Here is a 13917-nt window from a genome sequence, read left to right as displayed (position 1 = left end):
CTTGATTGTTAGGAACCCCAATCCTTCTCTTTGTTTTCCTGTCTACCTGATGCCCTGTCTTTACTGCTCAGCAAAGAGAGTGATACGCATCCCCAGTTCCTGGAAATGCGTTGATGAAGGCACCTGGCTTGTGGCTACTGTGGTTCAGGTACTATTTGGGTGTGTGTCTCAGAGGTTTTCAAGTGGACAGTTGGTCCCCAGTGTGCTGATGTTAGGAAGCAATAGTACCTTTAAGAGGTAGAGTCTGGTGGGGGAGAGGCCCTTGCATGGGGGCATTTCCCTCTGAGGAGGTTCATGCTGTTCTTATTGAGTTAGTTCATTGTTGTTGTTGTTTTTTTTTTTTACCAGACCAAGTTGTTACACTGGAGCAAGACCGGAGAAGCAGATGCTGGACACAGTGGTACGGGCTGTGGTCCTAGAACTCAGAAGACTGTCCCAGGGAGCGTGACACCTTCTTCTGGCCACTGCTGACACAGGCATGTACGCGGTGCACAGACATGCAGGCAACAGTTCCCAGCACACACACACACACATACACACACACACACACACACACACACACACACACCTACACCCGACTTAAGTCTCTCTAGGGCTGAATATTAAGATCACTTGTAGTGTTTTCTGTCTTTTCAGAATTTTCACTGTAGTGGAAGTTAGCACTGTGGGTTGGGACTTTACTGGTTCTCTAGAAGTAGTTGATTCTCAAGACCTGGTAAGCTCAGGTCAAGTTTAAATTTATCAACAAAGCTCTTTCAGTATCTCAGGCAAAGGCTCTTTCTCTATTTATGTGACACATTTATCCGTGCACACTACCTCGAAATGCCCAAACTGGCTTATCTAGAAAGCAACTCACCTCTACTCATCTAGGGTAAAAACAGGCCTAAAATGCAGTGAAGAGCCGAGTCTCAGTCATTTCCCTCCGCATCCTCCTGCTTCTTCATACTGGGGACTGAACCCATGGTTTTGGACACGTTGGGTAAATGCTCTACCATTGAACTGGCGCCCTAGCTCCTCCTGCTGCTTTTGTCTTAACAGTCCCACGTAACCCTTCACTCCAGCAAAACCAGTCTCATGGTACAGAGTGGAGATCAAGTGTGAGTGCCCCGAGTTAGATCACCTCCTGCTGTTGGTTTTTTCCTTATATTCCATCACCACTTTGGTCTCTGCAAGCCTTGGCACAGGGAGGGGATTGTAGTGCAGGCAGAAGGCAGATATTTTGTCTCACAGAGAAAGGGAATCTTTTAGGATTAAGAAAGGGACAAAAATCTGGGAGTGTCTTATTATATCACACCCCATCCCAGAGCCTCAGGGAGCATTGAAGAAGGAGGGGGCAGAGGAAGGGGTCGGGGAGACTTCAGGCATGATGTGACCACGTACTCTCAAACTCACTGTGCCTGGGATTACTGGCACAAAATCTACATAAGATTGGACTCCTCAGCACTCTCATGGGGAGGAGGTGCCTGGGGAGCCCGGTCCTTCCTTGGGAATTAGCACAAAGCCGAGGGTTAATGGACGAGGGAGAGACATTTTCTTCAATGAGGTAGGACATATGCTGTCCTAAACAACCCTAATCCCTAGAAGAACTCACTGGGCCACAAACCTTAAAAAGACAAAAAGATAGATAAGAAAACAGAAGGGAGAGTGGATAGGAAGAGGAAGGAGATTAGCAGGGGAGTGGGAAAGAGAGGGTAATCGGGATAATATGAGAAAAATATAGTATATGAAAAATAGCACATTGCAACTCATTATTATGTATGATTTATATATACTAATACTATACACATGTGTATACATACATACTTATATATGTTTGGGTTTTGTGAGACAGGATATCATTATTTAGCTCTAGATGTCCTGGAACTTGATATGTAGACAAGGCTGACCTTGAACTCACAAAGATCTGCTTGCCTCTGCTTCCCAAGGGCTGCCATCAAAAGTGTGCACCATCATATCCAGCTAATACCAATATAAAAATAAATCATCTATAGGTCCCAGAAACAGGAGAGTGTTGTTCTCTTTCTAGCAACATCTCAGAAAGACAAGACTGTTGGGGAAACTACCGTGGTGTTGCTCTGAGAAGGTGCATCTTACCCTGAAGCCATCATCTTGTGGTGCTGGGGACAGCATCTAAAGGCCTCATGCACACTTGACAAGTGCTCAGCCTCTGAGCTCGACCCCAAGCCCTTCCAAGCCATCTACCATCTTGGTAGAGATTTGAATTATTGCACTTGGCATGAACGCCAAACTCCATTGGGTCATGTGCATGTGAACAAGGAGGTGCTTGCTCTGTGTCCCTTTTTATAGTCTTACAAAGACGTTGTCTAGAAGGGAGCAGCCAGAGCAGAGCTTTCGCTTCTCTCAACAGAAGGATGAGCTGGCAGTTAGTACAAGAAAATATCGTGAAGACTCACGAACACTTAGGCTGCTAAACTTCCTACCCAGGACAGAGGCACATATGTAGGGCATCTAATATGGTGCGTAGAGAACCTGATTAAGATCCCTTTCCTGGGATTGGAGAGATGGGTTAAGAGAGTTGGCTGCTCTTGGCAGAGCACCGGAGTTTGGGTCTCATAGCTCCTATTGGGTGACTCACAACTATGGGCCACTCCAGTGCCAGGGCATCCAATGCCTCTTCTGGCCTCTGCAGGCATCTGCACATGTGTGTGCATGCACACACACACACAGCCACACACCCAAAACTAACAAAATAACTTTCAAAAAATGATCCTTTTCCTCACTTGTATTGTAAATAAAGCTCAGTGCATATTCTCCCATCATTTGAAATATGTCCCTAGAAAATGTTGAGAATTAAGCATTTTTTAAAATTGATTTGCACGAAGTGTTTTAAGGAAATATACCATTTCTTCGAGAGAGTAATCCTTGCTTTGAATAGATGTGCTAATATGGGCTTTCAGATGGTTTCTCCAGCAAGAGAGCAGACCGAGTCAGCAAAGCTCCCTTTCATTCTGTTTGGGAAGCATGGATGGATGGAATTGTTGATGGGCACACTACCCAGCGGGGTGGCGAGTCCCCATCGCCAGTCCTCAGGCTTACCCTGGGAGCAGCTCAGGTCAAGGTTGGCGCTGGGACTGCTGTGCCCACTGGCGGCCCGAGTAGAGGGAAGTGTGTTCTAACTTATCTGAGTCCCTCTATCTAGATAAGAGAAGCCAAGGTTCCAGTTCACCCCCTTTGCTGTGATTACATATCAGGAACCCAGAGTTCACCTTGTTCCAGAGAGCCGAGCTGAGGACACTTGCTTGATTATTCTCAGCGGCGTGATTAACTCGCAAGCTCAAGTCTCATGACAGAATTTAGAGACTGATTATCAGCCTACTTTACCTGCTTCTGGGGTCAGAGATAGGGAAGTTATTATATAAATATAAATATATATCGATTGACCATGTGCATAGTAATGCAGTTTGGCATGATATTTCAACACATGCATTCTCTTTGTGCTAAGTTAACAAATATGATTTTCCCCTGCCCCAGAAAGATCCTTCTTTCCCTTTAAGAGTGTTAAAGGTACTTTTCTTGGCTTTTGAGTTAAGAAAGCCAAATTTGATAGTCAGGAATATTTGGAAAATAATTTGACTTTTATGTCTGTCGAGTGCCTTCTTTGTAAACACAAAGTTTGCTCAAGGTGCTGTGACATAGAGACATGCAAAGGATCACAGCGGAAGTGACAAGCTGGGACTCAGGCCTCCCAGGTCATTGTTTCAGAGTGTTGGTAAAACCAAGCCAATGCAGCATCTTTCCCCAGGCACCGTCCACACTGAGTTTTGAGACAGGGTGCCTCACCGGTCTGGAAGTCATTCATTTAGCTAGGCTGGCTGCCAGCCACCCCAGGGACACACCTGCCTTCACTTCCTCAGCACTGGGGTTAGACGTGGGAACCACCATGCCTGACTTGTTTGTTTTTATGAGAGTGTCTCACTGTGTAGCTCAGACTGACTTCAAATCTGGAATTCTCCTGCCTCTGCCTCCCATGAACTGGGGTTACAGGCATTTACCATTATGCAGAATAAGGGGGATTGTTATTATACAGGATTATATAGGTCATTTTTGTGCCGAAATATAATATACTTTGAGCATATTTTCCCCAGATTTTTTTCAACAGGGCACTAAGAGAATGACTGTTGGATAACAGCATTTGCAGTCTATATGGCTCTTCCTATGCTTGGGTGTATGGTAACTTGGAATTCTTGGTTCTCCCGCTTCTACCTCCCGAGTGCTGGTATAGCAGGTGTGCATTGTTTGGTATCTTTACATTTTCAGAATCCTCTGCTTTCAAACACACTTGGTCATTCCTTGCAGTCTCTTGTGTTTTGCTCTGATTTTCAAGTTTCTCACTCATTTCTTTTGGCAAAGTAGATTTTTTGAAATGATCCCATGTAAGACAGTAAGCAGGAAGCACTGACTGGTCTGATTCCATGGTCTGCTGTTTGTGCAGACTGCAGCTTGCTGAACTCTTTCTGTCTGCTTTCCTGGGAGGTGCACACTGCCTTGGTGGTTTTGTTTACAGGACTGATGAAAGGCCTGGTTCAAGGATGTTTCTCCAGGAACATTTGTTTCTGTTCCACCAACCCTGACTGCTTTAAGTTTAAATTTCCAAGTGAATCTCTCCCCATCACACCGGTAATTCAAATTCTTATAGAGCAATCTGCCCATGATTTGCCTTGTGTTAAAGCTGTTCAAGGTTATGTCTCCTTTTTTCTCCCTATATAATCTTGATGTCAGCATACACAAACTTTTTCTTTGGTTGTCTTTGGAGACAAGGTATCTCTAATTAGTCCAGGCCAGCATCAAACTCTGTCTCTTGCTGCTAGAGCCAGTCAGGTGCTATAGTTGCAGTCCTGTGCTACCACAGAGGGATAAAGCAAGATTTTGTTTCCTTTTATTTTGCACCATCTCACATTTACAGGATCTGCACTTCGTGGGTGGGCCTTCCGAGGATTTTGTTTTCCTGTCTACTTTGAGCATCTTCTACTAGGTGTGTTCAGCCTTTTGATCTTGAGAAATGACTTGGTCAACTACAAAGTTTGCTCTGGAGAACTGTGCAATTGAATTACAAAATAAATAACGGAGGGAAGGAGAGATGGCTCAGTAGTTAAGAGCCCCAGCTCCTCTTCCAATTCCAGTATCCACATGACAGCTCGCAACCATCTGTTTCTCCAGTGACGCCCTCTTCTGGCCTCTGTAGGCACAAGTCATGCAAGTGGCGCATGGACAAACATGCTGGAAAAATACCCATATAGAAATAAATAATACGAATTAAAACATAGCACAAAATATCTCATATTATTTTAAATAACTTTATGATTTTGTATTGGGTCACATTCATAGTTATTTGAGGTACATGTGGTATATAGGCTGTGTGCTGGAAAGACCAGTTTGGGGGGGCTTTATCTCCTGTTCCTGGGCCCATCAGTCAAAAGCAGATGTTTAAGATGTCAGCTGGTTTTGATGTCACCTTACCTCTCAGAGATGGGTTGGAAAACTCTTGTTGAATGTTGACCTGGAGTTTGGCTGTTTACACAGGAAGAGTGTTTAGGAGTTTAGTCGTCCAGGCAGCAGCAAACGGACAGATTTTCATGTTTGTGGGCTTGTGGGCCAGGCTAGAAGTGAAAGGAACAGTACGGTAGACACCTATCAGCTCAGACTGACTTTAGGAGTCAATTTGGTTTTCTAAAATCTAACCAATTCGGAGCTGGAGATATGGTTAGTGGCTAATGGCTAAGAGTACTTGTTGCCCTTGCAGGTGTCTTGGGTTCGGTTCCTAGAACCTACATGGTAGCTCATGAATGTCTATAACCCCAATTCCAGAGGATAGAAAACCCTCTTCTGGCCTCTTCACAATACTATGTTAACACGGTGAACCAGACATACACAGTCAAAACACTCATCACATAAAATAAATCTATAACAAGTTTTTAAAAACCCTGAGTTTTTCTACTTACTATGTCAAAAGCAAACCAACCAACCAACCAAACAACCAAACAAAAACCCAAAATATAAAACACACACCCATACACACAAACCAAACATCAACAAAACAGCAATGACTCCCTCCCTGAAACGATGAATTCAGACGTGAGTCCTGCACCCCCACCACACAGCCATTATTCAATGTGACGATCATTTTTCAGAACTCGGTGGAGGACAGTGTGTCTCAGAGACTGTCCAAAGACAAGGGCATGCATCTCTTCTGTGAGGTCCTGGAACAGGATGTAGAATAACCAAGCTATTGCTATTAAACAGTAACCGGGGATTTAGTTCCTCACCATGATGGCTACTACGATATGGTTCTGCAATGTGAAGTGTAAGTGTGTCTTTATAATAGAGGCTATGAACATGCCACCATCAGTGTCACAGCCTGACAGTCTTGCAAATGAAAAAGACAGAGAAGAGAGCTTCCTGGTTTGAATAGAGTGCTGCGATTCTAACCTAACCCTGTCATCTCTCTCTAAACTTCAGAAATCATCTACAAATCCACCTTGTGAATGGACCTTGTCATTGGCATGTGCAGAACTGGTGTGGTGGTACACACCTACGATCCCAGAATTTAGGACCGGAAACAGGAAGATTCTGGGTTTGAGAGCAGCCTGAGATCTTGTCTCAAAAAAAATATTGTGGCTATAGGATAGGGTCATTTCAGGTTCCCTATCCTCAGCTGCCCCAGGAACTAACTGGGGACATCGCCCTGGGCACCTGGGAGCCCCTCTAGGTCCAAGTCTCTTGCCAACCCTAAGATGGCTCCCTTAATTAAGATATGTGCTTCCCTGCTCCCCTATCCAACCTTCCTTTATCCCAATCATCCCGTTTCTCCAAGTTCCCCCCATCCTCCCCTTCTCACTTTTCTCTCCCCATCTCCCCTTACCTCCCTCCCACCCCACCCCCAAGATCCCAATTTTTTGTCCGGCAATCTTGTCTACTTCCCATAACCAGGAGGGTAGCTGTATGTTTTTCTTTGGGTTCACCTTCTTATTTAGCTTCTTTAGGATATCAAATTATAGACTCTCTGACCTTTATTTATGGCTAGAAACCAATTATGAGTGAGTACATCCCATGTTCATCTTTTTGGGTCTGGGTTACCTCACTCAGGATAGTGTTTTCTATTTCCATCCATTTGCATGTAAAATTCGAGAAGTCATTGTTTTTTACCGCTGAGTAGTACTCTAATGTGTATATATTCCACACTTTCTTCATCCATTCTTCCATTGAAGGACATCTAGGTTGTTTCCAAGTTCTGGCTATTACAAATAATGCTGCTATGAACATAGTTGAACAAATGCCCCTGTCATATGATCTGGTATCTCTTGGGTATATTCCCAAGAACCTGAAATGACCCTATCATATAGCCACACTGATGAATATCTTGCATATCACCATAGAATCTTCATCTGGCGATGGATGGAGATAGAGACAGAGACCCACACTGGAGCACCGGACTGAGCTCCCAATGTCCCAATGAGGAGCAGAAGGAGGGAGAACATGAGCAAAGAAGTCAGGACCACAAGGGGTGCACCCACCCATGGAGACAGTGGGGCTGATCTATTGGGAGCTCACCAAGGCCAGCGGGACTGTGACTAAAAAAGCATGGGATAAAACTGGTCTCTCTGAACATGGCGAACAATGAGGGCTGATGAGAAGCCAAGGACAATGGCACTGGGTTTTGATCCTACTGCATGTACTGGCTTTGTGGGAGCCTAGCCAGTTTGGATGTTCACCTTCCTAGACCAGGATGGAGGGGGGAGGACTTTGGATTCCCATAGGGCAGGGAACCCTGACTGCTCTTCAGACTGGAGAGGGAGGGGAAGAGGAGTGGGAGGGAAATGGGAGGCTAGGAGGAGGCAGAAATTTTTTTTCAATAAAAAAAAATAAAAAAATAAAAAAAATATTGCCTATAATTGCACCTAATTCTGAACTTCCCATTTCTTAGGAAATTAAAAGATACTCACTTACATCCAAACTTAATCATTATGGTAGACAGACAGACAGACAGACACACACACACATCACTATGTACATATATATCTAGCTGTGACTGTTACTTTGCCCTCTTGGTCAATGCAAAAAGTTTGTTTTGGGGATCTTCTGCAAGATCATTCCTAAGCATCACTAACGAGATGGAGCAAGCATCCTATGAACAAGTCCTGACAAAATGGAACCAGCAATTTATGAGAAATGCACAGAGCAGAGCAATCAGATGTGGAAATGTGGCAGTAAAACCCAGGTTATGGAAAACCCCACAGGACCAATGATCTGAATGAGGATGAAGGCGGGAGGGACACCAACAGAGAGACTCAGTTAGACTCCCAGTTATAATATGAAAAAGTCGATAGGAAAACAGGAATTCAAAGCTATAGATTTTTGAGACAACTTAAAATTGAAAAACAACTAGATTTTTAATGTTAGACAGGAATTGTTGGTAGTAATAACATTAATTTTTAATTTTAAAATTAAAATTATTTATCATTCTATGTGTGCCATGGCACATGTATAGAGCCAAAGGGTAGCTTTGTGGAGCCGATTTTCTCTTTTCTCTTTTGTGGGGAATCCCAGATATCAAACTCAGGTTCTGGCTCGCCTGGGCAGGTGTTTTACCTGTGGAGGTGTCCTGCTGGCCCCAGGAGGACTATATTTTAAAGGAGGTGTAATAAAAAGTATTATGTTTTGATAAAACGTCTTTTGATAGAGAATGAAATATTTATGAATAAAACGATGGGAGTTTTCTAAACCATTTTGCTTCAACATAACCAGGGACGTGGTTGGGGGAGAGGCAGGGTGTACATGAGCAAGATGCGTTTAGATGCACCAGTTCCTGAAATGGGGCAGTGGGAAGAAGGGGTCATAATTTGTTTTTGTTTTGATATTTAATATTTTCTTTGACTGATGAATCTATTTATTGAATTCTTCCAAATTTTTGTTGGTCTTTTCCTCAATTTCTTCTTTTTTTCTTTCTGAGACAGGATTTCCCAGTAGCTATGGAGCCTGTCCCGGAACTTGCTCTGTAGACTGGGCTGGCCTCAAACTCACAGAGATCTGCCTGGCCCTGCCTCCCGAGTGCTGGGATTACAGGCATGCATCACCACCACTGACTGCCTGGCTGTCTTTCCCTCAATTTCTTTGCAGCATTTTTTCATATCCTCTGTAAGACCTCTATCATTTTCATAACAATATTTTAAAATTTATTTTCTTGTGTTTCAGCTGTGTTGAATCGTTCAGGTCTTGCTGGGCTCTGGTGATGCCATATTGCCTTTTCTGTTATTGATTGTGTTCTTACATATTTAAAGGTTTTCTTGATAACACATTGAAGACCATCTACGAAGCAAGTCTTGTGGCCAGATGTGGAAGATGAATTGTTTTTTATCACTTATAATAGAAATAAGCAAATATATCTGGAAGTCTCAGTCTAAAGTGCTTTCATTGACTTGTGTGTGTGTGAGTTGAGTATGTTCGTCTGTATATGCTCACGTATGTTTGGATGTGCCTGCCTGTGTACCCAGGTACAGGCCTGAGGAAGATGGCAGGCAACCAGCTCTGACATTCTCCATCTTATTCCCTTGTGATAGGGTCTTTAGATGAACCTGGAGCTAGGCTGGCAGCCAGCAACCCCAGTGATGGTTTGTCTGGGCCCATAGGCTACAATTTGCCATGATGGACGGGCATGGTGGTAGTGTAGCAAGAGTTTATATTCAGGCTTGTTATTCAGGCTGTACTGAAACTCATTGTATGGCCCAGGCTGGCCTCCAGTCTCTGCCTCTGGAAGGCATTAGGGGCACACCCCACCATGCCCAAATACTTCTTTCTGTTCCCTTGTCCCCCCTAAGGAAGTCTCCTTGATTCCTCCTCATTACAAGAAGTTCTCAGGTTCCCTACAGAATCCATACCAGCAGAGTGCTCTAGATAATAACTTAGGGATGCTGGGTAAAGGACAAGCACGTGACACCGTGTGGTGATGATATCATTAAAGTCTCCTGGAATTGTTGCAGTCAGGTGTTCCTGGGCTAGAACCTTGACCCTTCCCTGAACCTCTCCTTATAAGGTTTGAAAGCAGCTGCTTCAGACCTAGGTCTGAAGCAGCTGGCCTTATATTCCTGTAAGCGAGAATGTGTTTAAGGGAGACCTCATTTGTAAGAAATAGGGGCAGCAAAAAAAATGCAAAAGGATGAAGACAAGTAGCAACAGAACTGCGTGGCAGGGTCCAGGAAGGCTGCAGATGGACTGATCTCGCCTCAGCAAGCTGGGCTCTGCTCCGCCTTGGTCTCTGTGTCTGTTTTTGTCACATTTTGTGAGGGAACTTGGTGACCTTTGGATAACGGAAAGGCCAGAACGTTCCTGTTCAGGAGATGGGGGTTGAAGGATGCTTATCTCTTGATAAAATAAATATAAATTTCTTTCAAGTTGTTTTCACTGAGACCCTGTGTTCGTGGCCCTCATCCCTCACCACAACCCCGTTTCACCTCATATCTTACCTGAACCTTGGAGGAGATGCTGAGCTTAGCATACTAGGAGTGGGGCGAAGCTTCCCCATGTAAGTACAAACAGATGCAGGACCGCAGTGTGCAGAGAATTTAGAGACATCAACGTAGGCTAAAGTTGGGTCTTTTAAAAATTACCATCCTGTCATTCTCAGCAATGTCAGCGGAGGAGGACATGTTCTAGGGGGGAAAAACATCTTTTATTGGCATAAATCCTAGACAGTTGTGGTTTGGGGTGAGTTTCACGACACAGGTAGGTTTCAAATGAGCACATTTTTATTTGCTTGTAATACAAGTTTTTGCTGTTTGGGATTTTATTGTTTAAAAAATTAAATTTAAATTTTAGTGTGCATATGGTGTGTGTCTGTGTACATGCTCACACATGCAGGCACACATGTGCTGTGCTGTCCATGTGGGAGTAATAAGGCATCTTTTGAGGAACTGGTTCTCTGCTTCCACCTTGTGGGGGCAGGGCCTCTCCTGTGTCCGCCATTCTGTGTACTATACCAAGCAAGCTGAACTGTGCGCCTCCAGCTGATCCCGCTATCACTGACTCCATTTCTCTGGATGCCGAGATTAGTTGCAGCTACCAAATCTGGCTTTCTGTGAGACATGGGGATTGAACTCAGGTCTTCAGGCTTGTACAGCAATGCTTTTCTCCCATTAAGCCATCTCCCTGGCCCCTGGTTTTGAGGTAGAATCTCCAGTAGCTCTGGCTGGCCTGGAATTTGCCACGTAGCAGAGACCACTTGAACTTCTGCTCCCTCTTCCTATCTCTCAAGTTCTGTAATTACAGGCCTGCACCACCATACCTGGCTTGATGAGACATGCTTTCTACATGGAACTTATTTCTCAGAACTCCCGTTCCCACCGTCAGTCTGCAGTACATGCGGATTTAGCTGCTGCCTTCGTTTCAAGAGGCAGTTTGTACCTTGTATTCCCGCGTTTAAACAATGATGGTAAATGCAAGGGGACACAGTGGCACACAGACTATGCCACTTTGTCCTTCCGTGTGACAGCCTCGCATTAGAGATTGGTGTTTGAATTTTAAAACAGCAAAACTATGTGTAGTAGGCGCCATAATATAAATCTTCAGAAAGAGCAGTGGAGCCTCATGTGAAATACTTTTACTGAAAATGTGCATAGGTGAGTTTTAATTTTTTAAAGGATTTTCTTTTGAAATTAAGTCTTTGAGAATTAGATACAGTGTACTTTGATAATATTTACACTCCTCTTCCAACTCCTCCCAGATCTAATCCTCCTCTACCCTGCCTGCCCAACTTTGTGTTCTTTTATTTTTAATTAAGATGTGTGTGCGTGTGTATTTGTGCACGTGAATGCAGGTGCCTGCACAGTCCAGAAGAAGGAACCTGGTTCCCTGGAGCTGGAGTTACAGAATGCTGTGAGCCAGACCTTAGTGCTGGGAACTGAATTCAGGTTCTCTAGAAGAGAAGAAAGTATTCTTAATCCTGAACCATTTCTCAAGGCCCCAGATCCACTCCTGAACTAGAGGCAGAGGGGCAGCATGGATTTGGTAGCTACTGAATTGGGCCGGGACTGAAGATTATTCCTTGGACAACTTTCCTTCCTGTGCCTCACGTCAGCAACACAGAGCTCCCTGCCTGGCTCCTTTCCCCTTCCCTTGCTGCTTCTGGACACCAACAAGCACACCTTCATGGCAGGGTGGTGGCAGGTGAAGTAGGCAGGGGCAGAGGTGGATGAACGTGGGTTCTGCAACCTAAACTTCTATTTTTAATTTTTGAAGGATTTATTATTTATTTGTTAGCTGGTTTATTTATTTGTCTTATGTATATAGATGTTTTGTCTACGCATATGTCTGTGAACCACATGTATTCAGTACTCACAAAGGGCAGAAGAGGACTCTGAATCCCTGAACCTGGAGTTTGTGGGTGCTGGGAATCAAACCTTGGTCCTCTGGAAGAGCAGTCAGTGTTCTTAACTGCTGAGTAATCTCTCCAACCCAACCTGGACTTTTATAAAGGAATGTGTGCTTTGAAAATGTGGATAAGGCATGGGTAATTTTTAGTGTGTGTGTGTGTGTGTGTGTGTGTGTGTGTGTGTGTGTGTGGTGTTCTCAGTGCCATGTCTACTATGTGGAAGTCATAGAACCTGTGGAAGCTGATTCTCTCATTCCACTATGCATGTGGGTTCTAGATGTTGCTCTCAGGCCTTTGGGCTTATGGCAAACACTTTTACTAAATGACTATCTCATTGGTCCACAGCAATTGTGTTGTGAAAGATACAAGAGGAGATGAGTCAAGTTGTTTGTGAGTGGAGTTCATTTCCCAAACCCTCCGGTGTAAGAGTTACCTGCAGGCATAAAGGCCAAAGGATCTCTCCTGTATCCCCATCCTAACAACTCTGGATCAGCTGGATATTGACTTGGGTCCAGCACTATTTCAAGGTCTGCAGAAAATACAAGGAAGGAATCACATGCAGAAAAAAATAGAATATGCAAATAAACGAAAATAAAAATGTAAAACATCTGGGGCTGGAGAGATGGCTCAGAGGTTCAGAGCACTTCCTGCTCTTCCAGAGGTCCTGAGATCAGTTGCTAGCGACCACGTGGTGGCTCACAACCATCGGTAATGAGATTTGGTACTCTCTTCTGACATGCAGGCAGAACACTGTACACATAATCAATCAATCAATCAATCAATCAATCAATCAATCAATCTTTTTTTTTAAAAGTCTATTTAGTGCCATCGTCCACTAATAATTGCTAGTGGGATTTTGTGCATACATCTTTTTTTCTTACCTCTTTCTTTTTGTGCAGGGGACTACAATACGTATTTTGTTTTGTGATTTGTATACCTAACAATGTGTGCTTGGCTCCATTCCACGGCATTATATACTGTCTACACCACTGTGTTAATAGATGACTTGTATTCCAGGCGGTTGTGTAATTTAACCTACATTCTACTGTCGGATATTTGAGTTGGTTTAGTCTTTACTATTGAGAACAACACCTGTGTTACTTATAGCCACAAACGAGTCATTGAGCAAGTGCTGAGCTGTATCCTTATGACAAATGTCTGGAAGTGACTGCCAGGTCAAAGGGTAGAAGCGATAGTACGCCCATTAGAGGCTGATGGGAAAGTTCATATGCTTTAGCTATGATAATAATAATAATAATAATAATAATAATAATAATAATAATAATAATAATAATAAACCCTGTAATAATCACTCTGCTCTGGAGCTAGGGAGCTTCCAGGAGGGGTCCAGCCCCAGCCATGTCCCCCTCTTTCTTCTCTGTCATCTTGAATGTGCTGGCTATTTCACCTGTCACAGGTAATGACAGGTGCCGTAACTCCAAGCATCATGGAGTCAGATGAAAGAGCCAAGCAGGAAGGAAAGGGGCTGAGAGGCTTTCCTGCTCTGTCACCAAGGAGGAGAAGACGACAGACAC

The sequence above is a fragment of the Microtus ochrogaster genome, chromosome 16, assembly GCF_000317375.1.
Source record: "Microtus ochrogaster isolate Prairie Vole_2 chromosome 16, MicOch1.0, whole genome shotgun sequence".
NCBI lineage: Eukaryota > Metazoa > Chordata > Mammalia > Rodentia > Cricetidae > Microtus > Microtus ochrogaster.
This window is presented reverse-complemented; position numbering follows the sequence as displayed.